Consider the following 13,662-nt stretch of genomic DNA (forward strand, 5'->3'; position numbering starts at 1 on the left):
GCGACCATGGCTCACAGGCCCAGCTGCTCCGCGGCATGTGGGATTTTGCCGGACTGGGGCACGAACCCGTGTCCCCTGCATCGGCAGGTGGACTCCCAACCACTGCGCCACCAGGGAAGCCCGGAAGAACACTCTTTAACATAAATCACAGCAAGATCTTTTCTGACCCACCTCCTAGAGTAATGGAAAGAAAAACAAAAATAAACAAATGGGACCTAATGAAACTTAAAAGTTTTACACAGCAAAGGAAACCATAAACAAGACGAAAAGATAGTCCTCAGAATGGGAGAAAATATTTGCAAACAAATCAACGGACAGAGCATTAATCTCCAAAATATATACACATCTCATGCAGCTCAATATTAAGGAAAACAAACAACCCAATCAAAAAATGGGCAGAAGATCTAAACAGACACTTCTCCAAAGAAGACATACAGATGGCCAAGAGACAAATGAAAAGATGCTCAACATCACTAATTATCAGAGAAATGCAAATCAAAACTACAATGAGGTATCACCTCACAATAGTGAGAATGGCCTTCATTAGAAAATATACAAACAACAAATGCTGGAGCGGGTGTGGAGAAAAGGGAACACTCTTGCACTGTTGGTGGCAATGTAAATTGATACAGCCACTATGGAAAACAATATGGAGGTTCCTTAAAAAACTAAAAACAGAATTACCATATGATCCAGCAATCCCACTACTGGACATATACCCAGAGAAAACCATAATTCCATAAGACACATGCACCCCAATGTTCACTGCAGCACTGTTTACAATAGCCAGGTCATGGAAGCAACCTAAAAGCCCATCGACAGATGAATGGATAAAGAAGATGTAGTACATATATACAATGGAATATTGCTCAGCCATAAAAAGAATGAAATTGGGTAATTTGTGGAGCTGTGGATGGATCTAGAGACTGTCATACAGAGTTAAGTAAGTCAGAAAGAGAAAAACAAATATTGTATATTATTGCATATATATGGAACCTATAAAAATGGTACAGATGAACCAGTTTGCAGGGCAGAAATTGAGACACAGATGTAGCGAACAAATGTATGGACACCAAGTGGGGAAAGCAGCAGGGGATGGGGGTGGTGGTGTGATGAATTGGGAGATTGGGACTGACATGTATACACTGATGTGTATAAAATGGATGACTAATAAGAACCTGCTGTATAAGAAAATGAATAAAATAAAATTTAAAAATTCCAAAAAAACCCAAGAAAAAACCAAACAACCTGATTCAAAATGAGCAAAAGACTTGAATATATATTTCTCCAAAGAAGAGACACAAATGGCCAATAAGCACATGAAAAGATGCTCAACATCACCAATCATTAGGGAAATGCAAATCAAAACTTCAACAAGATACTACCTTACACCCATTAGGATGGCTACTATCAAAATAATAGAATATGAGTGTTTGCAAGGACATGGAGAAATTGGGACCCTGGTATACTAGTGGTGGAAACTGGTACAGTCACTATAGAAAACAGTATGGTGTTTCCTCAAGTAATTAAAGACAGAATTACTATATGAACCAGCATACTATATACTTCTGCACATATATCCCAAAGAATTCAAAGTAGGATTTCAAAGAGATATTTGTACACCCACGTTCATAGCAGCATTATTCGTAATAACTAAACCATGGAAGCAACTCAAGTGTCCATCAGTGGATGAACGGATAAGCAATATGTGGATATACTTGCAATGGAATATTGTTCAGTCTTAAAAGGAAGGAGATTCTGCAGTATGTTTACAACATGGATGAACCTTGGGGACATTATGCTAAATGAAATTAGCCAGTCAGGAAACGGTACATACTGTATGATCCCACTTATATGAGGTACTCAGAATAGTCAAAATCATAAAGACAGAAAGTAGACTGGTGGTTACCAGGGGCTGGGGGCAAGGAGTAACAGGGAGTTATTGTTTCATGGGTATAGAGCTTCAGTTTTGCAAGATGAAAACAGTTATGGGGATGGACAGAGGTGATTTTTGCACAACGACATGAACGTATTTGATACCGCTGAACTGTACACTTAAAAAATGGTTAAGATGGAAAAAAAATTGTTTATCATGAAATATATCGAAGTATAAATAAAATACATATGTATCATTTAAAGAAAAAAAAAAAGACAAGAAAAGGAAGCCCAGAGATAAACCCAGGCACTAATCTAGTCAACTAATCTATGACAAAGGAGGCAAGGATATAAAATGGAGAAAAGAAAGTCTCTTCAATAAGTGGTGTGGGGAAAACTGGACAGCTACATGTAAAAAAATGAAATTAGAACACTCCCTAACACCATACACAAAAATAAACTCAAAATGGATTAAAGACCTAAATGTAAGACCGGACACTATAAAACTCTTAGAGGAAAACATAGGAAGAACACTCATTGACATAAATCACAGCAAGATCTTTTTTGATCCACCTCCTAGAGTAATGGAAAGAAAAACAAAAATAAACAAATGGGACCTAATGAAACTTAAAAGCTTTTGCAAAGTAAAGGAAACTACAATTAAAAAGAAAAGACAGACCTCAGAATGGGAGAAAATATTTTTCTTATTAGAAAATAACTAATAAGAACCTGCTGTATAAAAAATAAGTAAAATAACTTTCAAAAGAAAAAAGAAAAAAGAAAGGCACAGTAAAAAGAGTATGGTTGTTATGCAGATTTAAGTTACTTGCCTTCTCCATTAATAAGAGTTTCTAGAGGTTTGGCTATCCTCCTCTTCCCAGGACAGCAAGAGAGACACCCTTACAAATAGACATTCCTCATAAATGTAAATTTCTCTTACAAAAGGGTAACTTCCACTCAGCTTCAGAACTTCCCCTGTGTCTGCAGTTTCTTACAAATAATGAGCTGAACATTATCTTTATTACAAAGAGACCTATTTTGGGACAGCAAATTCTGCTCCCCTTCGATATGAAAGATATATGATGTAGATGACCTGTGTGAGTCTACTTACACATGGATTTTTTTCAATAAACACATACTAAAGTACTACACAGCCAACAATTGATTGAATTCTCAGATGCAGAACTATGAATATGGGGGATGAACTGTAAAGTTAAATGGGGATTTTTGACTTTTCAGAGGGTCAGTGCCCCTAAACCTTGTGTTGTTCAAGGGTAAACTATACTCAGTTTTTCTGGGTCCCTCCCATGTAAACATGTTATAAACATGTTTGATTTTCCCCTGTTAATCTGTCTCATGTCAATATAATTCTTAGACCAGCCAGAAGAACCTAGGAGGGCAGAGGGAAATTTCTTCCTCCCTGGCAATGACTAACAACAGAAGAGATTATTTAAGGTTACATGTAAGTTTTAAGAGTTGAGTTTCCTGAATTCCATTCCCACCTCCCATGATGTCATCTCTCAGGTCATAAAAGCACTACTCCCAAGCTAAGATGCACTCCAGTTACCATCCTCGTCTCTTCTTTCTTTTATCAATGCATTGTCTCCTGACTCTTACACACGTACTTGCTCATAACTGGCTATCTTATATAATAAACTAATTTCTCCCTAAAATGCAATTAGGCACAATAGGGCTCCCTACACCACTTCAGAGAATAAAACCTAACAGTGACTTTACCACCTGCAAACCCTGTAAATGTGGTCACCAAAATTACCTTCAAAAATAAACATTCTCTTAAACACATGTGTGTGGAAGTGTGTGGCTGTGGACATGCGCATTTTAAGTTGTTTCTGGACACATATGAAAGGGAGCAGAATTTATCACCCCACAATATGCCTCTTTGGCATAAGGATCATTTTAGGGCCGATTATTTTTAAGAAACAGCAGACACAGAAGAAGTTCTGAAAATGGAGTAGAAGTGGAACCAAGCAGGACCCTGTGAGGTGCTCCCCACTACAAATCCTTTCCAGGTCCCCTGTTTCTTGTTTGTAGGAAATCAACTTCATTCAGCTTCCTTGACCTTCCCTGCGTTCCAAAGGTTAGATTCAAACAGGGAAGGGAGGGAAATGCAGAAACAAAGGAGGAGCAATCAAGAAACAACAGTCCTGGTTACTCCTTGAGGGATATACATAACAATATCTTTGAGTTCTTCTGCAAGAACTAAGACCCCCACCCAGGTGAAGGATGGTAACTTCATGCTGAGCACAAGATTCCTGGAACACCACTCTGTCACCTCACCACCAACCAGTCAGAAGAAAGTTTGCACACAGTGGAAGATAATGAAGACTCTGACCCCCTCCCCAAATGATTAACTTCCCTTTCTCCAAAACTTTCATGGTCAAGCAGAACCTTTGGAGTTGGTATTTGGACATGAGTCCACCTTCTTCCCAGACTGCCAGCCACCTGAATAAAGCAATATTTTCTTTCCAACCAATACTTGTCTCTTGAGTATTTGCTTTCCAGCAGTCAGCAGCAGAACCTGAGCTGGGTAACATTTCCACTTGCATTGGTTTTTCCTATTATGATCCACCCAAAAATATCCGTTTGGACCCATTTACTATGACTTGTGTCTTTCTACTTAGAATGTACTAGCAAGCTCCTCGTTCTTTATCGCATGCTCAAGGACATCATCAATTTTTTACTACATCATCCCTATCAGCCAAACCTGAGTTTGGTAACAGAAGATACCCTTTGGTAAAAGAAATTTGCATTTACAAGGGAAATCTCCATTTGTAAGGACTTTTACCTCTCTATACCAGGAAGAGGAGGATGAATAAATCTCTAGAAACTCTTCAGTGGAGAAGGCGACAATTTATATCTTCAAGATAATCCCATACCTTGTTTACTGTGCTTTTCCCAGTAATCTTCCATTAACTGGCTTCCAGCCCCCAGCACCCACTCTCTGCATCCCACATCTTTTGTCTTTAGCTGGAGATAGTATTTAAGTTGGTGCCTTGGGCCATTTTGGGGAGTTACTCAGTTTTCCTGGGTATACAGGAGATATTCATGTTATTAAACATTTCTTTATTTTTCTCCTATTAATCTGTCTTTTATTATGGGGGCCGGGGGTGGGGGTGGGTCAGGGTGGCTCTCAGCCAAGAACCTAAAAGGGTATAGGGAAAATTATTTTTCCCCTCCAACACATAATGTGAAATAATTCATTTTGGATAATGCATACCACAGTCACAGACAACTTTAAATTTCTGTGGTTAAATGAAGTTTCAAAAACTCTGTCCAAGTCTGATCTAAAGGGCTTACTGATCTAGGTCCTTTGAGAAGTAAAACTTTTAAAAAATACAAAGTAGGAAATTGTGATCACTAAGCCAGTTACCATTGTGATGTTCCCTATGTATGGCTTATTCAGAGCCTTAGAAAAAAAGAACACAAAGTAAGCTGGGGTCCTCTGAAGCTTCAACCCCATGCTTCTTCAAGGTTGCAATCCAGTGAGCTATTCTTGCAATGGTCTTTGATGTAAAGTAGTGAAAACATTGGATTATCCTAAGAATATCATTTTAAAAGGAGGAATTTCTGGGATTTCTCTTTTTCTACTGCTGACACAGAAAGACCTAACAATCCATGGGCAAGCAAACTGAGACTGTGACAAGACCATCAGAGATTGCTCAGTTACAGTGAAGGACCTAGAGCCACCATGTTCCACAGCAGGGATAAATCACAGTTCTTATTTCCATAAGGCAGTGATCCATCAGGAAAGGGGAGTTGGACATGGGAAAAATTCTAGAGTCAATTCACTGTTCCAACACTTCTGGGTTGCTTTTTCACTAATGAATAAGGAAATAATTCTTTCTACCACCAATATCTGATAAGAACCCATAAAAGAAGTAATTGTCCCTAAATACCATTTTTGAAACATAGATGTTCTGATCAAAGATGTTTTGGCCTACATTTGCTCAATTAATTTACACTTGTGCTCTCTTCTAGCACTGTGGGCAATGTAAAGCCTTAGTCACTGCCCCTGAAAATTTTCCAGTTTAATCTCACTCAATTACAATCACTGCCTTGGTTATTCATTCTATTGTACTTTGCATTCAGCCCACAATGCTCCCAGTCACCTGGTCCCCACTCGCCCATAATATGCCAGTTTCACTACTCCAACAATCATCTCCTAGACGTTTCTTTATTAGTCACTGCAAGCAATGTGGGAACTGAGTTTTGCATTCTGTCTGCCCTTGGGATGTGACCGCAGAATGCTCCTCCGCATCTCTAAGAGACAAAACCAACCCCCCAGAACTGATTTTTTAAGTCAGCCCTTTGCCCCTTGTGGTCTCTTTTGATACTATCAGCTTATGCCGAGGACGTAGTATACATGCCCTGAGTGAACACCCAATGCCAATTTGAGTCCATTTTTCTCCCCTGTTTTAGCCAAGTGTGGCTCCTGCCTCTAAACTCTTATTGCCTTTCCTTCTGCCACCACAGCTGGTTGCTGTCCTAAAGTTTTATCTTCCCCACTGACTAAAGTACAGGATTGATTTCTGCACTGGGAGGAAAGAATTTAATTGGTGAATAACAGTCACTTTTGTTCCCTTGCATTCAGTGAATTTACATGCTATCTCAGTATTTCAAAAAATGGGGACTTCAGGCAGTAGCATTTGAATCTGAGCATCAGCCATCTATCCACCTCAAGCACTCAGTGCCCAGTGAAGTTAGGTTGTTACTTAGAAAGCCATAATAGGCGTCATGTCTGTCAACTTCCTAAAGAACAAAGACCCTATACAGTAGTTCTCCTGCTCACTTAATTTTTGTGAATCCCAAGTTAAATTATTTAAGGTATTTCCCCACTAAAATTACAACTAAATTAATATTACAGAAAACAGAAATATTTGTCAATCTTTCTCAGAAATAGAGTTAAATTAAATATCAATACTTTTATAAGAATAACTGCTGTGTGGCAAGATTCAAATAGCAAGCCCAATGCCTACACTAAGGGGAAGAGAGTGAACTCCTAAAGGACTTGCCTCCCTGCAAGAATACCCACAAGTTGTGTACCAGGTCATTCTATGTGTCTGCCTCAGCCACAGGGCCACTTCAGTTCTATGCCAGAGAACCAACCTATATCTAACTACCCTGCATCCTGGTATTGAACAACGTCAGTAACATATGGAAATAAATATAATGTCGTAGGACAAGGATCCACTGAATAAAGTAACAGAAGGATTTATTTTGTTTGTAGGGTAGAGGGAGAAAACCCACACTGAAAATCTAACAGGAGAGAAAGTGAGTAGTATGACTGTGAGATAAACTAAATGGACATGTGTGAATCCATGACTGGAAATCAGGGAGAAGTTAGTATTTTTAGAAACCTAAAAGATCTCATTCCCAACCCTCACTTCTACCCTCATTCCCATACATATGTAATTCAAAAATAATTATAAATTTGGTAGGAAGAATTATCTAGAGATGGGTTTTTTCCCATAATGACTACTTTTACTATTTTTCAAAGTTTCAATTAATAATTTTTCTCTAAAATATTCTTCTGCTGGTGTGCAAAGCACATGCTAAAGATGCCAATAAGCTATTTCCACACCAATAGAAACATAATTAAATGAGTATGTGAGCGTAAGAAGGAAGTCACACAGAACTGGCAATGTGTATTTAGGTTCACCAGCATTTTTTCTTTTTGAAATGTTGTTAAGGATCAAGCAGTAAGCGAGTCACCCCCCCTACCCCCAACATTTGAAGGATAATAGGGCTATTCTTAAGACAGATAAGAGACTTTTGTAAATAACTAATAATTAAACAACTGTAACTTACAAGCGTGCTTTAAGAGCCAGGCAAAGTGTTACAGGAAGACAGAAAATAGATTGTTGCTTCATTTGGGGAAGGAGGAAAGGTATTAGGGAAACTTTGGAAAGCAGGTTGCATTTGAACTAGGTCTTCAATGTTGAGTGGGATTTTGACAATTGAGTGGTGAGAGTGGGAGGACAGGGCCAGTGTAAATGCAAACAGGATTAGTAAACATAGGCTACACCTGTTTGCTATCAATGTTAAAGCAATAATTAAATTCCTTTATTTATTTATTTTTGCTTATGTTATAAACTTCTGATCAGTAATTTATTCTTCCAAGAGGACTTTTTCAGTATAGACTAGCCAGTGAGGCAAAGATGTATATGATAGTTTCTAATAAGGGACAAAACTGAACCAAATGAAAACCATAATAGCATTGAGCAACTTCAAACATCCTGACACAAGATCAAGCCTTTCTCTACTTACAATGGAACTTCTTAAAATTTGGCCAGACTTACATATAATTTAAATTAAAATTACATATAATTTTATCTCTTGTTAAGCAGAAGCCACAACAAAAACTATGGTTCTAAATTTCATGACTTAATTCTGACCAACAGAACTGACAGAACAATATGGAAAAAACAGACTTTTTATGAAGAAGATGTGGTTTGGAGTCTTCCAGTTAAAAAATATTTTGTGGGGCTTCCCAGGTGGCGCAGTGGTTGGGAGTCCGCCTGCCGATGCAGGGGACGTGGGTTCGTGCCCCGGTCCGGGAGGATCCCACGTGCCGCGGAGCGGCTGGGCCCGTGAGCCACAGCTGCTGAGCCTGCGTGTCCGGAGCCTGTGCTCCACAGCGGGAGAGGCCACAGCAGTGAGAGGCCCTTGTACCGCAAAAAAAAAAAAAAAAAAAAAAATATTTTGTGAAGCAAAGTCTTACTATACATATAATAAAATAAAAATGATATATTTTTCATATATATAGCAGTATTTCAGGTTCAGAGTAGACATTTAATATATTGTTGACATTATTATTACTACTGAATATAAAAAGTTATTAAGCCACCTAAAGTTCATAATAAACAACTAAAGGTTTGATATAGCCTAGACTTCAGAAAAACATTTCAAAACATTCAGAGAAAAGATGCCTATGTCTTCAGAGCCATGGATTCTGAAAGGAAATAAACATTAAGAGAAATAGCAGATTGCAAAAAAATTAAAATTCAACTCTATAATATTGACTCAGTTTGGTCCATATGCCCATGCTATTTCCTTCAGGTGAAATTTCCTTTTCCACATACCCAAATTACAGTATTTAACAAGTCAGACAGGAATGTTTCCGTATGTCTCATTTAATTTTTGCTCTTTTGCCTCACATGTGACTGTGTTTCTTTTATTCACTCTTGTATTATCCCTTTCTTTTTTTCCCCCCTTTTTTATTACTAGGAACACTCATGGTTAGCTGAATCATTAGAGAAAGCACAGAATGCTGGCAACTAATATTGCACCCTGTCCCTTATTACACCTCATTACAGATGTCACTGGGCCACAGAAAGATGAATGAGAGTAAGAAGAATGCATCACAAATGACCTCATTTGAGTTTCTCCACTCCAACTAATGCCAACACCAAGACGTACAATTCACGAAGCTACATCATCAGCACTCTCATCTTGCTGAGAATAAGGACCAAACTATCCATTTGCACTTTAGCTCTCTTAACCTATATAAAAAGAAATACATAAAGAGTTATACAGGTACTCTGCTTTTCTGAACAGCACCTTATGCATGAATTATCTCAGAGCAAAAATATAGTAAATTAAATCAAAATCACAAAAACAACTATAGTGGATAATAAAATGGCACCTAAAGTATAAGCTTAAGCTATCAATCAGTAAAGTCTATTTAAAAAGTGGTCTATCATTATGTCCTAAAGATTAGATTATGACATATTCTAGAAGCATGACTACTCTAGAAACATAAAGTTGCACAGCGAAGTATGTATTCTCTGCTTTCACTTCCATAAAGTATAAATTTAGAGTGGGTTAACAGAAATATACCAACTGATTGCAATATTCATAATGATGCAAAAGAATCATTTTCTAAAAGAGGGTCCATATCATAAAGATTATTCTTTCTTAAAATTAATGTGTGTGTGAGTGTGCATGTGTGCATGCATGTGTGTTTGAGGGGTATTACTGTGAAAGAGAAAATGAATATGCAGAGGGGAATAAAGCAGAACAACAATAAGCAATTGTTGAGGTTTGTAGAATAGATCTATATTTGAAAAGAGGAAAAGGTTCTGTTCTTAGAAAACCATTGGCCCCTTTACCCTCCCACATATGCTCTGATTAGCTCAATAGCAGTCTTTATCTCATCCAAAGCCTTCAACCTTGAAAAAGCATTCATCTCTATGCAAAGCAATTAGGGAAAAAATGTGCCCTGCACAAAGGAGGTTCTCAGTAATGATGCTTTGGCCATCCAGAACAACATGGAAAGGGGACAGGCATTAATGAGTCAGGTCTGCTGGAAGTAGAACACATTTTAGAAATAAAAAGCCTTGCTAAAAAGGGCATAATTCCATCTGTGAAGGTCATGAAATCCTCCGTGTTCACATCATTTCTGGATATTGTATGCTGAAATTAGAATAGTCCTCCTAAGCTTGGTTAGCGTCTGCTGAAGCAGGTCAGCAAAATGAAACCAATTTACACAATTTGAAATTCTAATTATTTCAAAATGGTCATTACTTCTCCGGAAACTACTGCAGGAGCATATACTTCTTTAAATATGTCCACTTAATTTTGTTTTTTGCTTTCAAGTCTATTTGCTGGGGCAACTTACCAAGAAAACTAAAAAATTCCAGTTCCTTCAAAAAGTAACAATAAAGCTAGAACAGTCGTATCTGAAATAGACTTAGACTCTCAACCCTAGACTTAGTACTGTAATTTATGTTAAGTTTTATAACCCTAAAACAGAGTTTAAGTTGCAATTTCAAGACATGCACTGCAGTATTTTCCAAAAATAGCCATGCTAAGATTTCTGGGCCCACATACTCTCCCAGATCCTTGCCTCTCTCCCACCAAAAGGTGTGGGCTATTACTCTCCTACTGAAATTGAGTAGGACACTGTGATTACCTTGACAAACAATACAAGAAGAGATGCTGTGTGACTTCTGAGACTAGGTCAAAAGAGCTAATTCAGCTTTCACTGGCTTTCCCTCTCTTTTTCTGGGCATGAGCCTTGGGAGCACTCTGCCAATTTGTAATACATCCAGCCTCCCTGAAGTCTTACCACAATCTGGCAAGTTCACACAGAGAGACTACAGAGACAGAGAGAGATGCCCAAAGACACCGTCAAATAATTCCAGCCACAGACCTCAAATCTTCTAGCTGAGGCCATAGATATTGTGAAGCAGGGACAAGCCCACAGAATCTGTGAATATAATAAAAGATATTTTGTGCTACTAAGTTTGGGGATGTTTTATTCAATATTATACAACTATAGTAACTGAAACACTCACATTTAACAAATACAGACTGAACTTGTAGAAAATGTTCCATTTAGTGAATCTGACTCTTCCCTTCATTTTTATCATCTTTTAGGAATGGTGTAACATTTCCATATTAGATTAGATTCTTTAATGAAATAAAAGAACTTCATGTCCCACCAAATACATAAATGATATAATGGCTATTAAATACTTTGAACTGTCAGTAAGATCAAATGAAGTGGACTTCCCTGGTGGAGCAGTGGTTAAGAATACACCAGCCAATGCAGGGGACACAGGTTCGATCCCTGGTCTGGGAAGATCCCACATTCCACAGAGCAACTAAGCCCATGGGCCACAACTACTGAGCCTGTGCTCTAGAGCTCGCAAGCCACAACTACTGAGCCCATGCGCCACAACTACTGAGCCCGTGCACTCTAGGGCACACATGCTGCAACTACTGAGCCTGCGTGCTGCAACTACTGAAGCCTGTGTGCCTAGAGCCCGTGCTCCACAAGAGAAGCCACCGCAGTGAGAACCCCACACACTGCAACAAAGAGTGCCCCACTCACCACAACTAGAGAAAGTGTGAGTGCAGCAACGAAGACCCAACGTAGCCAAAAATAAATTAAGAAGATAAAAGATCAAATGAAGTGTAAAATTTTCCCAAATGAGTTCTAAAGATCTGTCCTTTGCCCACTTTTCCTGGGACACCCTAATTCCCACCCCCCACAAACACATACAAGCTATCGCTACTATGGCCAAGGGATAAAACAAATAACAAGCTAGATATGTTTCTCTCTTATTCTTCATCTCTTACTTCCACCATTCCAGCATCTTGTCCCTGAGAGTCAAAGTCCAAGCAAGAGAAATTACTAACTTGAGGGGACTGTCAGAGGAAATTGATAACCTTCAATGAAAAATCTCTACACAGAGAGAAAGAGTAGTTTTTAGTGAAAGATTTGCTTAATATCTAACTGTCAGTAAAAAAAATGAAGGTTGACATCTAATTAAACGTGCACATTTCTGCTATTTGTACATACTTGCCACCATCATCACAGTAACAGATTTTTTTTTTAAAGATCTATTAAGCACAAAAACTTCTTTAAAGGAATTCAGGGAATAAAAAAAAAACAATTTCTCTTTCAGAAACAGAAATTAAGAAAACAATCCCATCTACTGTAGCATCAAAAAGAGTAAAGTACTTAGGAATAAATTTAACCAAGGAAGTGAAAGATCTATACACTGAAAAGTAAAAGACATTGATGAAAGAAATTGAAGAAGACACAAATAAATGGAAAGACATTCCATGCTCATGGATTAAAATAATCAATATTGTTAAAATGTTCATATTATCCAAAGTAATCTACAGATTCAATGAAATCCCTATCAAAATCCTAATGACATTTTTCACAGAAACATACAAAACAATCCTAAAATTTGTAAGGAACCAAAAAGGACCCTAAGAGCCAAAGCAACCTTGAGACAGAAGAACAAAGCTGGAGACATCACACTGCTTGACGTCAAACTATATTACAAAGCTACAGTAATCAAAACTATGGTACTGGCATAAAAACAGATATGTAGACCAATGGAACAGAATACAAGCCCAGAAACAAACTCACATATTTATGGTCAATTAATTTATGACAAAGCCAAGAATATACGATGGGGAAAGGATAGTCTCTTAAATAAACGATGATGGGAAAATTGGATTGCCACATACAAAAGAATAAAACTGAACCACTATCTTAAACTATACCCAAAAATCAAGTCAAAATAGATTAAAAACTTGAATGTAAGACCTGAAACCATAAAACTCCTAGAAGAAAACATAGGGGTTAGCTCCTTGGGCATTGGTCTTGGCAATGATTTTTTTTTGTTTGACACCAAAAACAAAGGCAACAAAAGCAAAAATAAGCAAGTTGAACTAAATCAAAATTTAAAAGCTTCTTCTCAGCAAAGGAAACCACTGACAAAATGAAAAGGCAACCTATGAAATGGGAGAAGGTTTTGCAAACCACATATCCGATAAGAGGTTAATACACAAGACACACAAGAAACTCATACAATTCAACAGCAAAGAAGCAAATAACCCAATTAATACATGGGCAAAGGACCTGAATAGACATTTTTCCAAAGAAGACATACAAATGGCAACATGTACATGAAAAGGTGTTCAACATCACTAATCATCAGGGAAACACAAGTTAAAACCACAGTAAGATATCACCTCATACCTGTTGGGATAGCTATTATAAAAAGATAAGAGATAAATGTTGGCAAGGATGTAGAGAAAAGGGAACCCTGGTACACTGTTGGTGGGAATGCAAACTAGTACAGTCACTATGGAAAATAGTACAGAGATTCCTCAAAAAATTAAAAATAGAACTATCATAAGATCCAGCAATCCCACTTCTGGGTATATATCCAAAGGGAACTGAAAAATTATTTTGCACAGATATCTGTATTTCCGTGTTCACTGCAGCATTACTCAAAT

Source organism: Mesoplodon mirus, assembly GCF_964341445.2.
Source record: "Mesoplodon mirus genome assembly, chromosome: 5".
NCBI classification, from domain to species: Eukaryota; Metazoa; Chordata; class Mammalia; order Artiodactyla; family Ziphiidae; genus Mesoplodon; species Mesoplodon mirus.